At 39.6% G+C, this 12,100-nt stretch overlaps 1 protein-coding gene across 1 annotated transcript in view; it reads left to right on the forward strand.

Annotated features, from left to right (window-relative positions):
• Nucleotides 1-12,100, forward strand: part of insrb (insulin receptor b) — a 183,961-nt gene that overhangs the window by 165,823 nt on the left and 6,038 nt on the right. The window contains exon 21 of the transcript XR_013815874.1: nt 1,704-1,789. The gene's annotated coding sequence lies outside the window, so the exon portion shown is untranslated. The remainder of the gene's footprint in view (nt 1-1,703; nt 1,790-12,100) is intronic.

The following is a 12,100-nucleotide window of genomic DNA, read 5'->3' on the forward strand; positions in this document are numbered from 1 at the left end:
ATCCATCATAAAAGTGCATCTATTCATCATAAAAGTGCGTCTATTCTTCATAAAAGTGCATCTATTCATCATAAAAGTGCATCTGTCCATCATAAAAGTGCATCTGTCCATCATAAAAGTGCATCTGTCCATCTTAAAAGTGCATCTGTCCATCATAAAAGTGCATCTGTCCATCATAAAAGTGCATCTATCATCATAAAAGTGCATCTGTCCATCATAAAAGTGCATCTATCATCATAAAAGTGCATCTGTCCATCATAAAAGTGCATCTATCCATCATAAAAGTGCATCTATCCATCATAAAAGTGCATCTATCCATCATAAAAGTGCATCTATCATCATAAAAGGGCATCTATCCATCATAAAACTGCATCTATCCATCATAAAAGTGCATCCATCCATCATAAAAGTGCATCTATCCATCATAAAACTGCATCTATCCATCATAAAAGTGCATCCATCCATCATAAAAGTGCATCTATCCATCATAAAACTGCATCTATCCATCATAAAAGTGCATCCATCCATCATAAAAGTGCATCCATCCATCATAAAAGTGCATCCATCCATCATAAAACTGCATCTATCCATCATAAAAGTGCATCCATCCATCATAAAAGTGCATCTATCCATCATAAAACTGCATCTATCCATCATAAAAGTGCATCTATCCATCATAAAAGTGCATCTATCCATCATAAAAGTGCATCTATCATCATAAAAGTGCATCTATCATCATAAAAGTGCATCTATCCATCATAAAAGTGCATCTATCCATCATAAAACTGCATCTATCCATCATAAAAGTGCATCTATCCATCATAAAAGTGCATCTATCCATCATAAAAGTGCATCTATCCATCATAAAAGTGCATCTATCCATCATAAAACTGCATCTATCCATCATAAAACTGCATCTATCCATCATAAAACTGCATCTATCCATCATAAAAGTGCATCTATCCATCATAAAACTGCATCCATCCATCATGAAAGTGCATCTATCCATCATAAAACTGCATCTATCCATCATAAAACTGCATCTATCCATCATAAAAGTGCATCTATCCATCATAAAACTGCATCTATCCATCATAAAACTGCATCTATCCATCATAAAACTGCATCTATCCATCATAAAACTGCATCTATCCATCATAAAATTGCAAAACAGAGATGAAAAATAAACTTAAGAACTCTAGAACATCTAAAGAATGCTGATATGCCAGCTAAATGCACGAAGTTTCGTCACCCGGTCATGTGTGTAAAGTGTTAAACCGTGTGTGTCACAGCGAAGCTCGCTCTGGGAACTCAGTAGTCAGCGAAGTGTGAGCAGCTGCGATAGTTTAAGCAAAACAAACTCTTCAAAAGAGCTTCGTTTTCACCACGGTAACCACCAGCATTCGACTTCAGCTTATCTTTTCCAAATCCTGCACAAGTGCACTCATCAGTGTGAGATATCACGTCATCACGTGCACACGCAAAAGACATCGCTTTTCCTACAGTTTGAATTTTAACGTCCCTCGTCAACATGTTTTGATCGTATCATGCCCAAATAGAAGGGCCCCGTATGTGTGTGTGTGTGTGTGTGTGTGTGTGGATGTAAAGGCCATGTGCCTGTGCTGGATGTTAGTCTGAAGAGGAAGTTGTAGCAGTGTTGTGTGTTTTAGGCTGTGGTTAACGCAGCACTCTGCTCTTTTCAGACCCTTCAGCTGGCAGAAAGGCCTGTGTTAGTCTCAGACTCCTCGCTTTGCTCGTTGTGGATGGTTGTTTATCTCATTTGGATTGGGTGAGTACATAAAAACGTTGAATTTCTGCTTCACTAACTTCTAACTTCTAATCTGAGCCTGGTAATTCTTTATCTTCTGCAGTTCCAGATAAGCCGAGATGCTATCATGCGAACCTTTAATGCGTTTAACCTCGAGTTTTGAATGGCGTTTGGCTATCTTGAGAACCACGCATTAACTCGACTTGATGGAATTCACTGCTGCTTTCGGCCATTATTGCTTCACCGGTTTCATTTAAGGAACTGTCTAAGCAGAAATGCTGTGGTGTGGGGCAGGATCTGTGTGGTGCAACGGCAATACAAAGTGTCTTTTTGTGTTGAAAACAAGCTTATTTTCCATCATGATGCTTCACAAATGGTGTTTTACACTTTCAGTCATGTAGATTTCATTTTTGTCCATTTTGCAAAAATGTACCATGGTGTTGTGTTTTTTTGGGGGGGATGTGTGTGTGTGTGTGTGTGTGTGTGTGGTAGTATCAGATGGCAATACCACAGTACTTTAAAATATATTTTGTAAAAAGATTTTGTATATGGTACTTCCAAATATAATGTATGAATATAGGATTTATGCAATATTGTGATATATACATTGGCCCCAAAAGTATTTGGACATTTGACACTTAAAGATCACCTATAATGCCCCTTTTTACAAGATGCAATAAGTCTCATGTGTCCCCAGAGTGTGTCTGTGAAATTTCAGATCAAAATTCCTAACAGATCATTTGATATACCATTTTGAAAATGCCACACGCTTTTTTGTGCGTGTCTCCTTTAAATGCAAATGAGCTGCTGCGGTGCGGGCTCTTCACAGCTCGTGAACACTAGCGAACTCAAATGAAAACTGAAATATGATACATGTGTTTGGCTTTGATTAATCATCTCTATCGCGGACACTGCCATTGCAGTTCTTCATCATTATGAAATATTATCATCTGCAAGCGTTGTAAAGCCTTCTCAACTTGAGCACACACACCCGACGCATGCGCACAGAGAGCTGGAGTAGCGTCCGTCCGTGAGTAGCTAAACTACACTAGTTCTCTCATGTGTTATTGCGATTAAACTGTCAAACGCACACAATGTTATGTCAGTAACACACAAAGTTCACATGAAAACAGTTGGTTATGTGCAGAAATCCTGTGTGTATATTAGATCTAAAGTGAAAGCAGTGTAATAGGCTATAGAGTACTGCTTTATCTGCTGTTAATATGAATCAAACAACAGAAGATAAACAGAAAATCACTCACTGCTCTCCACTGAATGAACTTTAGAACACATTTCTTACTTGAATGCTGCTGTTAAACACTCTGGCGGGGAGATAAACATGGCAGACTGTGTACAGCTCTCTGAGGGCGTGGTTTATGCTAATATGGCAGTGTCCATCAACACTCGTGGGCGGGGTCTATGCTAATACAGCAGTGTCCATCAACACTCGTGGGCGGGGTCTATGCTAATACAGCAGTGTCTGTCAACACTCGTGGGCGGGGTCTATGCTAATACCTCAGTGTCTGTCAACACTCATGGGCGGGGTCTATGCTAATACAGCAGTGTCCATCAACACTCGTGGGCGGGGTCTATGCTAATACAGCAGTGTCCGTCAACACTCATGGGCGGGGTCTATGCTAATACAGAAGTGTCTGTCAACACTCATGGGCGGGGTCTATGCTAATACAGCAGTGTCCGTCAACACTCATGGGCGGGGTCTGTGCTAATACAGAAGTGTCTGTCAACACTCATGGGCGGGGTCTATGCTAATACAGCAGTGTCCGTCAACACTCATGGGCGGGGTCTATGCTAATACAGCACTGTCTATCAACACTCGTGGGCGGGGTCTATGCTAATACCTCAGTGTCCATCAACTCTTGTGGGCGGGGTCTATGCTAATACAGCAGTGTCCGTCAACACTCGTGGGCGGGGTCTATGCTAATACAGCAGTGTCCGTCAACACTCGTGGGCGGGGTCTGTGCTAATACAGCAGTGTCCGTCAACACTCGTGGGCGGGGTCTATACTAATACCTCAGTGTCCATCAACTCTCGTGGGCGGGGTCTATGCTAATACAGCAGTGTCCGTCAACACTCATCGGCGGGGTCTATGCTAATACAGCAGTGTCTGTCAACACTCGTGGGCGGGGTCTATGCTAATACAGCAGTGTCTGTCAACACTCGTGGGCGGGGTCTATGCTAATACAGCAGTGTCTGTCAACACTCATGGGCGGGGTCTATGCTAATACAGCAGTGTCTGTCAACACTCATGGGCGGGGTCTATGCTAATGCAGCAGTGTCTGTCAACACTCATGGGCGGGGTCTATGCTAATGCAGCAGTGTCCGTCAACACTCATGGGCGGGGTCTATGCTAATACAGAAGTGTCTGTCAACACTCATGGGCGGGGTCTATGCTAATACAGCAGTGTCTGTCAACACTCATGGGCGGGGTCTATGCTAATACAGCAGTGTCTGTCAACACTCGTGGGCGGGGTCTATGCTAATACAGAAGTGTCTGTCAACACTCATGGGCGGGGTCTATGCTAATACAGCAGTGTCTGTCAACACTCATGGGCGGGGTCTATGCTAATACAGCAGTGTCTGTCAACACTCATGGGCGGGGTCTATGCTAATACAGCAGTGTCTGTCAACACTCATGGGCGGGGTCTATGCTAATACAGCAGTGTCTGTCAACACTCGTGGGCGGGGTCTATGCTAATACAGAAGTGTCCATCAACACTCGTGGGCGGGGTCTATGCTAATACAGAAGTGTCCATCAACACTCATGGGCGGGGTCTATGCTAATACAGAAGTGTCCGTCAACACTCATGGGCGGGGTCTATGCTAATACAGCAGTGTCTGTCAACACTCGTGGGCGGGGTCTATGCTAATACAGAAGTGTCCATCAACACTCATGGGCGGGGTCTATGCTAATACAGAAGTGTCCGTCAACACTCATGGGCGGGGTCTATGCTAATGCAGCAGTGTCTGTCAACACTCATGGGCGGGGTCTATGCTAATACAGCAGTGTCTGTCAACACTCATGGGCGGGGTCTATGCTAATGCAGCAGTGTCTGTCAACACTCATGGGCGGGGTCTATGCTAATACAGAAGTGTCCGTCAACACTCATGGGCGGGGTCTATGCTAATACAGAAGTGTCCGTCAACACTCATGGGCGGGGTCTATGCTAATACAGCAGTGTCTGTCAACACTCGTGGGCGGGGTCTATGCTAATACAGAAGTGTCTGACAACACTCATGGGCGGGGTCTATGCTAATACAGAAGTGTCTGTCAACACTCATGGGCGGGGTCTATGCTAATACAGAAGTGTCCGTCAACACTCATGGGCGGGGTCTATGCTAATACAGCAGTGTCTGTCAACACTCATGGGCGGGGTCTATGCTAATGCAGCAGTGTCTGTCAACACCAGAGGTGGGTAGAGTAGCCAAAATCTGTACTCAAGTAAAAGTACAAGTACTTACTGAAATATTGACTCAAGTAAAAGTAAAAGTAACAAGCGTAATATTTACTTGAGTAAGAGTAAAAAAGTATTCGATGAGAAAACTACTCAAGTAGTTAGTTACTAGTTACTTTGGATCTGATTGATAAGCGAAAACCCTGAATTTCAGGCTACTTGGAGAGCTTGGAGAGACTGTAACACTTTACAATAAGGTTGTATTAGTTAACATTAGTTAATGTATTAGTTAACATGAACTAACCATGAACAACACCTCTGTTCAGCATTAGTTAATCTTTGTCAACGTTAGATCATAAAAATCCAGCTATTCATGGTTTATTCATGTTAGTTCACAGTGCATTGACTAATGTTAACAATATTTTAATAATGCATTAGTAAATGTTTAAATTAACATAAAGATAAATAAGTGCTTTATAAGTGCAGTTCATTATTAGTTCATGTTAACTAATGTAAGCTAATGAACCTTATATATATAATATATATATATATATATGTGTGTGTGTGTGTGTGTGTGTGTGTGTGTGTGTGTGTGTGTGTGTGTGTGTGTGTGTGTGTGTGTGTGTGTGTGTGTGTGTGTGTGTGTGTGTGTGTGTGTGTGTGTGTGTGTGTGTGTGTGATTAATGGTTAAACAGTGTAAATTAATGGTGTGCTGGGCTAACTAGAGCTCTTCTTAAAACATACATTGTTCTTATATTTGTATAAGTATATAGGCTATTCTTTAGGTAGGAATAAAATACAATACCGTTTTTATTTGTATGTATTTTCTACACTTCAGACAGGTGTCTGTCCGGATTTGTGTATAAATGCAAGACGTCACGTTAGGCTATTCAATTTGTTTCGTTTTGTGAAGAAAAGGATATGTAAATGTGAAGATGTGAACGTTTGTTCGTGGACGTGTGTTGTTTGGAGGATTCAAACGATTCATTGCTTGCACAAGAGCGCATATGAGGAAAACACTCGGACAGTGTGTGAAATAGTATTATAATAAGGGAAAATTTCCCATAGTTACCAAATGACCGTTAATAGTGTTCAAATATAGGCATCATTGTGACACTTACCGCTACATGTTCTTTTCAGGGTGGAATTCTTGTATGCTGAGAGATGTCAGTTCGTTTTGGTGCACACAACATGCATCGCATTATGAAACTATTCTTTTTGACATCTTGGAGTGAAATCATAGACTGAACTTGAGGCCACGGGCGATCTGCCTCCCGTAGCTCACACACATCTTCCTCAGCTTCGGCCATCATCTTCCGACTAAACGCGCGCTAATTATAAGCGGGAGATGCGTAGCAACCTCTCGCGAAGCAGCCTCTCCAACGTTTCGCGAGACTTGCGAAAGTTATATTCACTTATTTTAATATATATAATATAATTATTACCATTTGACAGTAACGGAGGAACGCCACCGAATGTAACTAAGTAAAAGTACAGTTTTTTCACAAGAAATTTACTTGAGTAAGAGTAAAAGTACCCATCTTTAAATCTACTCTAAAAGTACAAGTTACCCAAAAAATTTACTCAAGTAAATGTAACGAAGTAAATGTAATTCGTTACTACCCACCTCTGGGCGGGGTCTATGCAAATACAGCAGTGTCTGTCAATACTCATGGGCGGGGTCTATGCAAATACAGCAGTGTCTTGAAATGAGACGTCCCTTTGCCAGGAATCTGCGAACGGCTTGTTCTGAGACACTGCTTATGATTTATGGAGATTAAAAAAAGGATGGGGTGGATTTTTGCTATTATGGTGTGGTTGTGTACACACACTGCCAACACACATTTATGTTCAAACACCATGTAAAAGTGAATTTTGCATAATAGGTGCCCTTTAAAATCGGTGAGTAAAACAAGACTTTTCAAAAGAAGAAAGGATATTGGGAAGGACTTGATTGGATGGTGAAAAGTATGGCAGGATATTAAAGGGGAGGGGCCTAAAAAGAAGTGGCCTTGATGATGTCAGCAGAAAAGGAAAGTCGTTTCAGGGCGGAATGAGTTGCTATGGTATTGCAAAACAATAAATATGAGTAAAGTGTGACTTTTAAGGGGCAATACCGTGAGCTGATACCGTTAATATTAGACTCAATTCCCTCCTGTTCAGATCCAGTGGTGCTTCCTTTCTCTCTTTCATCCCTCCCTCTCTCTCTCTCTCTCTGAGCCCCCGCTGCTGTGCCTCTTGACTTTAAATCATATGTTAGTTAATCCCCAGCGGTTCCCTCGCTCTGATCCGGCTGTGGGACTCTAGTGTTTGTACTATCTCGCTCACTCTGGGACAGACCCGCTCCATCCACATGGCTGATCCACCTCTCCACAACTCCTGGCCGTCATTCTCATGGATGAAACGATGGTCCTTCAAAAGAGGTAGAGAGGAGAACTGTGTCTTTCCGGATCTCTGGCATCTTTCTTTTTACACTTCTTCGTTTCTGACCCAAAGAAATGATAATAAATGTAATTTTGAACAGTGTATTGTTGGCTTTTTGAAGTGCACAAAATCCGCTCGAGTTGTGCAGCAACTCGAGGTTGTCTTTGCGCCCTTAAACTATAAATACTTGAGCTCTGTTTGTTTGTGGTTGAGTTTTTCTGATGTGATGGGACGTGTTTGTGGTCTGTCAGACCACCAGTGCTCAAAAGGACCGGTCACATTGCAAACGGGATGCTCATGACCTGACTCAGTGTTAGCGCATACAAAACCACACTTCTGACAATAGTGTGGGACTGTCATTACAGTCATTTCTGCTATAATTGGAAATCACTAAACTCCGAAACTTGTATATACAAGCAGTGTTGTGGGAAACGCATTACAAGTAACTTGAGTTACGTAATAATATTACTTTTTCCAAGTAACTAGTAAAATAACGCATTACTTTTCAAATTTACAACAAAATATCTGAGTAACTTTTTCACATTAATTTGATTGACAGCTCTCCTGCCGTCATGTTGAGTTAGTGCAGAGGTGTGTGTGTGTGTGTGTGTGTGTGTGTGCGTGTGTGTGCGTGTGTGTGCGCGTGTGTGTGTGTGTGTGTGTGTGTGTGTGTGTGTGTGTGTGTGTGTGTGTACATGATGGTTATTGTAGTTCTAGACTAAATGTGAGCATTTATTTATCTCACTTGCACAATAAAGATTCTGTCCTCCTCAAAATGAATAAAATCAGTCAAATGCAAAATCAGAATACTATGCAAACCTCCAATAATTAATGTTAAATAAAACAACTATTTTTATGCATAATCTACCTTTATATTTAATTGACCAATGTCTTGCTGCTGACCTTTGATGATGAAAATTACTAGATTTTTTGTTTTTATTGGTGTAACTTTTTTCTCCTGCATCTATTCCTCCATTATCCAGAGCTGCGCCCTCTAGTGTTCATGAGAGAATCTGCATCTTTACCTCAGCCTGGGGCGCATTATTTACATTTTGGTATGAAGAGGTCTTTACCGTTACACAAAAATATAACTTTGTTATAAACAAAAACAAAACAAGCCCAGCCCAGGTGAGAAAAAGTAACGCAAAAGTAACGTAACGCATTACTTTTCTTAAAAAGTAACTAAGTAACTCAATTAGTTACTTTTTAAGGGAGTAACGCAATATTGTAATGCATTACTTTTCAAAGTAACTTTCCCCAACACTGTATACAAGTACTAAACAACACAAAACTTTGAGCAATGAACATACAAGTGATGTTGATCTTTGAACACACGTTATTTCCCCTCGTTTCTCTACTATACTTTAACCTCTTAACTGTCACCGTCCCGCTGGCGTATCATATATTTGAGTAATTATCATAAATTGGGTATCATTCGAAAGCTTACGAACTCGAAATTCATCCTGTGAAAACGGTTTTGAAATCGGACGTTGCGTTACCATGGAAACGGTACTTTAAATTCTTCTAGCAGGCTCCTCCCCCTTGTGGACGGCGTCATGTTTCATATTACAACATTTATTTTAACGACTTTATAATGAAAATCTTTTCTAATCTTGACACATATCGTCGGAAAGGTCTGAGTCTCAAGGTTCCATATTTGGTGATCGTTTTGTGATGGAAGTGACATTTGGACGGAAATGTACAAGAAAATGTGTTAAAAAAAATCAATGGAATTTCAATGACACCCGGTGGCTGTTTTTGGTACAGCGCCCTAAACAAAATCTCATGGGAACTTCAATGTTTGTGATATCAACTTCAAATTTGGAACACAACTTGGTTTTTTTATATAAAATAAAAAATATTTAGTACAGTATTTTTCATTTACAGTAAATTTAAACTTCCATAACTTTTTTCATAATTTCATATTTTGAATTGTAATAATCTGCAGAGTGTCTGCTTTAAAACAAGACTAATACTATATTCCAAAGCATTTAATCTATTCATTCAAAGAACAATAACATAATGTATACGGAAACGGTATAACAAGAAAAAAAGGTAACAATTTACAATAAATAAAAAAAATTGCCTGGGTGAAAAAATTCAGAGCAAAAACAGAAAATAAATCCATAGATAAACATCAAATAAATGCATTAGTAAGTTCTTAAAGAGTTCTTATTCAAAGAGTCTCCGATACTGTCAATATATAAACACATTTCAGTCAATAACATTTGGTAAATTTACACGTATGAAAGTGAAATTTGGTTAATAATATTAGTTATTCTTGTTCAGAATAGCCAGTAAAGAGTACATTTTCCCACAAGAGTGAAAGAGTAGTATTAATGCTGTACATTTATGCTATATAATAAATAATATTACAATATATTAAAATAATATTCGTTTTTTGCGAGCAGAAATATATATATTAGTAGCTGACGTAGCCAAATTAAGTCAACAAAAAAAAATAGCAGTAATTGTGACTGCTTTGGTTGATAACTTTTTCATACTTTCATATTTTGAATTGCTTTCGCTTCAGCAATAATCTGCAGAGTATCTGCTTTAAAACACATATTCCGAAGCATTCTTGCACTACAGCCCTTTAAGTTTGGATAGTGTGTATTCATGTGTATTCTCAGTTAAAGAGAAAACAGCAAAAATAGCACAATTGCTCCACAACATTGAGCTTCTCTATCTATATGACAGCAGTTCTGCTTTTCATCTGTTAATGAAGCTTCAAATATTGTGTGCATTTTCAGAGAAGGCAATTTTACGGAGCTCTGCATGGCTTTACAGATTTGGGGTTGCCCCCGTAATCCTCTTGGAAAAGCTCAAGACTCGCGTAACATAATTCTGCAAATTGCTATTGGCAAACGTTTAGCTTCCTCCGGGGATCCGGCTACTCGAGAGCATGGCACGGTTGAGCCCGTTTCATTTTATTTACACCAAAACTGCATCTTAGAGTGTGTAAAAGACGTACAGTAACCCTTGTAAAAGCTGGAAGGCCTCTTTAAGTATTAATGTTGGAGCATATTGTAAGAAGGGGGCAGCCATAAAAGGATATTTGAACATGACAAGCATCATGGTGCTCTTATAGTTTACATATCACATGTCTGATTCAGAAACAAACCACCTCACCGCACTCAGACTCTGTCGTTCTTCTAGGGCCGAGGTGATTTACGGCAGAAACGAACTGTAGGCTTCATTCATCCATCGTTTCAGGAGAACGTTTCTGGTTTTGGACTTTGGTGTCTGGGTTTTGTCGTAGGCCATATCATTGTCGTTATCAAATCAACAGGGACTCGGATGTTTGAGTTCTGATGGGCCTTAACCCTCTGGGGTTCTTCATTTATGGGTCACACTCAGGGTCAAAAATGACCCGGAGGGCGGGATTAAGATAAAAAAAGATTTGAGTAAAATCAATTAAATATATTTTTGTTCAATAATATTTTTTCTTTTCTTTTTTGGTGTTTTGAGATAATTTTATGATTATTAAGTAATATTTATGCAATAATTATGACCCATTTTTTCCCATTGAATATAATACAAAATGTATATATATATATATATATATATAATTTTTTTATTAAAGCTGTATTTCATTTTAGAGTCAAGTCTAGGCCTCATGAAAGCAATTTTTTAAATGAGATCGGACACATTGAGCATTTTTATCACGCAATAGCACATTTTTACCACTATAGTGGATCTTGCGTTTTATAAAAAATTAAAAAAATCGCAGCTTCATCGGAATGGTCTGAAACTTGGTGACTTTATTGGTACTTGGTATATGAACACACACAAAAGACATGATTTGAAAAGTCTAAGTGGTCGTAAAAAAAAAGTCACATTCAGGACCTTCGGGTCAAAAATGACCCCCATAGGAAATGAATGGGAAATTGTTTTTTTTTGTGCATACAATCTACAAATCAGCCAGGATGCAGAAAAAAAGACTCAACAGTGAAGATCTCTAAAACATCAAGAGTGCAAAACAGACAAAAAAACTCACACTCACACACACACACTTATACACTCAAAAACACACGGACACACAAATTAACGCGTGCCATTCCAAAAGCTAATTGTGTTTTTGTGTGTGTGTGTGTGTGTGTGTGTGTGTGTGTGTGTGTGAGAGTTTTTTTTGTCTTTTTTTCTGAATCCTGGCTGATTTGTAGATTGTATGCACAAAACATTTTTGACCCGAAGGTCCTGAGTGTGACTATTTTTTTAACGACCACTTAGACTTTTCAAATCCTGTCCCCAATTTTTTTGGGTGTTCATATACCAAGTACCAATAAAGTCACCAAGTTTTGGACCATTCCGATGAAGCTACGATTTTTAACATTAAAAAGAAAAAACAATTTGGGTCAGAAATGACCGAAGACCCTCAGAGGGTTAATTTAGCTTCAAGGTAAGCTCTTAAAGGAACACGCCACTACTTAAAGGAACACTTTTGCTCAATAAACAGTTGAGTTTGAGCGTTTTCTCATCCATTCAGCCGATC

This window comes from Gobio gobio (genome assembly GCF_949357685.1).
Source record: "Gobio gobio genome assembly, chromosome: 24".
Taxonomy (NCBI): Eukaryota; Metazoa; Chordata; class Actinopteri; order Cypriniformes; family Gobionidae; genus Gobio; species Gobio gobio.